We start from the raw sequence: 5,000 nt of genomic DNA, 5'->3' as shown, positions 1-5,000 counted from the left end.
ATTTTTTTGTGCGGGCTGGATAGAATGTTCAGGATGCAAACACAAACACACAAATACATAGATACGAACATACCTACATACCTACTCACATACATTCATAGACACACAGACACACGTTTGTGTGTGTGTGTATGTGTGCACATGTATATATACACATGAACACGTGTGTGTGTATGTGCACATGTATACATACACATGAACACATTTATATACACACAGCATACAGGATGACCAAAAGGCGGAGGAAAGATTCTACGGAGAATTCAATATCCCCTTCCCCCTCCTCTACCCCCCCCTCCCCCCCTCGACGAACTACCGGCCTGAACGACTCTAGAACGACCAGACCGTCTGTTTTTTTCTGCTCTTTTCCTCTGTTCGTTTCCTCGGAAGATTTCCTTCGAAGGTTTTTGGGAGATTTTTGGAAGGTTGAGAGAGAGAGAGAGAGGAGAGAGAGAGAGAGAGAGAGGGAGAGAGAGAGAGAGAGAGAGAGAGAGAGAGAGAGAGAGAGAGAGAGAGAGAGAGAGAGAGAGAGAGAGAGAGAGAGAGAGAGAGAGAGAGAGAGAGAGAGAGAGAGAGAGAGAGAGAGAGAGAGAAGAAAGAGAAAAGAGAGAGAGAGAGAGAGAGAGAGAGAAAGAGAAAGAGAAAGAGAGAGAGAGAGTGAAAGAGAGAGAGAGAAGAAAAAGGTAAGACACACACACATACACAGCATTTATTTGCATACATCAACACCACTCAATATGTCCATTTAAGCGAAGGACAAAAAAAAAAAAAAAAAAAAAAAAAAAAAAAAAAAAAAAAACCCGTGAATCAGTGAATACGCTAGCGCTTCCTTCCTGCTTCCCCCCTCCCTTCCTCCTCCTCCTCCCCCCTTCTTCCTCCTCCTCCCCCCCCTCTTCTTCTTTTTCCTCCTCGTCCTTCGAGAGCAAAAAGCGCAGAGCCGAGCCTGTCCCTCTCCCCAGAGCGGCCGAGGACCTCAACTACTCACAGGGAGCGAGTGCGAGTTCCTGGGGGAGTTATGGGGACGAAGATGAGTTCTCGTTCCCTCCGTTTCTCTGGGCGATTTACTCGGTCGTGATGGCAGTACCCAAAGGACTTCTCCCTCTTTTCACTCTCATGCACGTGCCCAATACCCAGGAGGACCCGACCTGGCGTGCTTTTAGAATCGGTGTTCGAGAGATGTACGTTTTTTCTTTTCTCTTTTTTGCATATATTCCTTACCCCCCACCCCCTCCCTCCTCCTCTTCTTCTTCCTCCTCCTCCTGCATATACTCCTTACCCCCCCCCCCTCCTCCTCCTCTTCTTCTTCTTCCTCCTCCTCCTGCATATACTCCTTACCCCCTCTCTCCTCCTCTTCTTCCCCCTCCTCCTCCTCTTCTTCCCCCTCCTCCTCCTCTTCTTCCTCCTCCTCCCCCCCATGAACCGCCATGCCCTCCCCATATCTTTCTCTGTCTTGCAGGAGGTTGATGCGGCAAATGGAGATCGCAGCAGAGGCGCCTTTCAGGGAATCGTCGTCATAGATCAGGGTTGCGTAGTCGAGCGGTGAGGGTCAGTTCTTTTTTTTTTTTTTTTTTTTACTGGTCTGGCTGTGTCGAAGGTGAGGATTTTATGTCGTGGTCTCTTGTGTTTTTTTTATGTTTCGATTCAGATTAAACAAAGAGGAAGATACTTACATCCATTCGTTGTTTCTGGTAAGTAAACATTCGAATACCATTCTCGAATATCTTGTGGTGCTAATTGGCGTTTTGAATATGTTTGAAATCCACGAATTTTTCAAGTGTGAATACCATCTTTATCCTTAGGCTTTCTCGATCTAAGACGACCTGCATGCTACCATAACGACCACCCATTATCCCTATACCCTCCCTAATAACAATAATACCCAACATTCCCGCGTAAAGAGACAACCCGAAGCCTAACCATACGAAACAACGAAGCAACCACAAGCAAGACACTCGAAGTCGCATTCCACCAAAACCTCGAGCTCTCCTGTTCCTGTTTTCGACGAGTTCATAGATTCTTCTAGAAGAGTCGAGACTAGTGAACTCTCCGGGACAATAGGCAGATCAGAGCATATAATTCTCGAAGAACGAAGGCCGAGTGAGGCTTCTTGATTGGAGTTTCGAGAGGAATGGCTCGAAATTCCTTCCGCTGAACTTACTAAGCGGTTAATTGTGTGAATCATTATCGGACTTGTTGCAGATTTAGCAACCTCGCTACAGTTAGTGATCTTCCAGACGTGGTTTCGAAGCATCTGCAAGGGTTTATATTTTATTATATGTTATTATTTTTTATTGATGTGTTATATATGTGTATACATTATTATCATCATTATCATTTTGACCCTTACTATTATTAACATTATCATCACGGATGTGATATCAATGATAACGATAATGATAATAATGATAATGACAATTATAATGATAATAGAAATATTGATAATGAGAGAGAGAAAAATCTGTGAGAGCAATAGCAAAATTGCAACATTATTGTAAAAAAGTCGAGAGTAAATAATGGATTTTTTTTTTATTCATTATCGTTGAGAGAAAAGCAATGACTTTTTTCTTCTTCTTTGAAAGGACATAGCACAAATCAGATTTCATATAATTTAGAATTTCTAGAGAGATATAGAGAGTGATTGAGAGAGAGAGGGGGGGATTGAGATAGATAGATAGATAGACAGACAGATAGATAGATAGATAGAGAGAGAGAAAGAGAGAGAGAAAGAGAGAGAGAGAGAGAGAGAGAGAGAGAGAGAGAGAGAGAGAGAGAGAGAGAGAGAGAGAGAGAGAGAGAGAGAGAGAGAGAGAGAGAGAGAGAGAGAGAGCGAGAGCGAGAGAGAGAGAGATTGAGAGAGAGAGTGAATGCGAGAGAGAGAGAGAGATTGAGAGAGAGAGTGAATGCGAGAGAGAGAGAGAGAGAGATTGAGAGAGATAGAGGGATTAAGATAAAGAGAGAGGGATCGAGAGAGAGAGGGAGAGGGATTGAGAGAGAGAGAGAGGGATTGAGAAAGAGAAGGAGAGGGATTGAGAGAGAGAGAGGGCTTGAAAGAGAGAGGGATTGAGAGAGAGAGAGGGGAATTGAGAGGGAGAGAGAGGGACTGAGAGAGAGAAAGGGATTGAGAGAGAAAGGGATTGAGAGATATAGTGATTGTGAGAGAGAGAGAGAGTGAGAGAGGAATTGAGAAAGGGAGAGAGAAAGACAGAGAAAGGAAAACAGAGAGAGGAAGAGGGAGAGAGAGAAAGAGAGAGAGTGGAAGACAGAGAAAGGAAAACAGAGAGAGGAAGAGGGAGAGAGAGAGGAAGAGAGAGGGAGGAAGACAGAAAAAGGAAAACAGAGAGAGGAAGAGGGAGAGAGAGAGAGGGAGAGAGAGGGAGGAAGACAGAAAAAGGAAAACAGAGAGAGGAAGAGGGAGAGAGAGAGAGGAAGAGAGAGGGAGGAAGACACAGAGGGAGAAAGAGAGATAAAATCTGTGAGAACAATAGCAAACAGCTTTGTTTTGGGAAAAGAACCATCGGCATGAAATCACAATACTATCATCTGTCGCAGGGAATGGCACTGTTGTTTATCTTGCGAAGGAAAACCATTTGGTCACAATTATATGTTAAATTGTTTCTGGGAATTGTATTGTTTTCTTTGTTTTCTTTGACTCGGGAAAAAGGTTATGTCACTTTTATGATAAAAAAAGAAAAATTTTAATAATCAAAAACTGTAACGTGTATTTTGAAACAGGTGTTTTCTTGTGTACGTAAATAAAAACACGAACAATTATACACACGTACACACTCAACTATATATACACACACGTACACACTCAACTATATATACACACACGTACACACTCAACTATATATACACACACGTACACACTCAACTATATATACACACACGTACATAAGTACATAAAGAAGTGAGCAGGATTTTCAAAGTGGAACAGTCATATCAATTCCTGCAATAAAAGTTTATTGATTAACAACATATCTGACCGTACACATTTCCTAATACCCGTGTGCTGTTATCATCCTTATAATTTTAATTTCAGGATTCCCTCTTTCCCAAATAAACATATACACATATAATACTTGATGGATTCTGGATACTGAGATAACTGCTTGATAGTGGACATCAGATCTTGCAAAAAAAAACAAAAAAAAACTAAATGCGACATAGACAGAGCTATAAAAGATCTCTTTATAATCGAATGCAATCTTATACTCAATTATTATTATTATTGTTATTATCGTTATCAATATATTGATAATGATAAACATTATTTAGGCCTGTTCTTCATATCATTGTTATTATTATTGCTGTTGTTATCATCATCATTATTATCATTATCATCCTTATCATCTTTATAATCATCATTATTATTGTTATTATTATTAATATTATTAACATTACTATCACTGCTATTATTATCATTGTCATCATAATCATTATCATGAACCTTGACTGTACCTCGACTGAACGTCAACTGAACAGTGAAGGAACCTTGATTGAACCATGTTTGAACCTCGACTGAACCTCAACTAAACTTTGACTTAACCTTAACCGAACGTCGACTGAACCTCGACTGAACTTCGATTGAACTTCGATTGAACCTCAACTGAAGCTCTACTGAACCTAGATTGAACCTCAACTGAACCTCAACTAAACTTTGACTTGACCTCAACTGAACGTCGACTGAACCTCAACTGAACGTCGACTGAACCTCAACTGAACGTCGACTGAACCTCAACTGAACGTCGACTGGACCTCAACTAAACTTTGACTTGACCTCAACTGAACGTCGACTGAACCTCAACTGAACGTCGACTGGACCTCAACTAAACTTTGACTTGACCTCAACTGAACGTCGACTGAACCTCAACTGAACGTCGACTGGACCTCAACTAAACTTTGACTTAACCTCAACTGAACCTCGACTGCACCTCAACTGAACCTCAACTGAACCTCAACTGAACCTCGACTGAAGTGCGTCATTGACTCGAAAAGTG

Source organism: Penaeus japonicus, unplaced genomic scaffold (genome assembly GCF_977035675.1).
Source record: "Penaeus japonicus unplaced genomic scaffold, GWHDUDI00000001_assembly GWHDUDI00000002, whole genome shotgun sequence".
In the NCBI taxonomy this organism is placed as follows: Eukaryota; Metazoa; Arthropoda; class Malacostraca; order Decapoda; family Penaeidae; genus Penaeus; species Penaeus japonicus.
Note: the sequence above shows the minus strand (reverse complement) of the source record.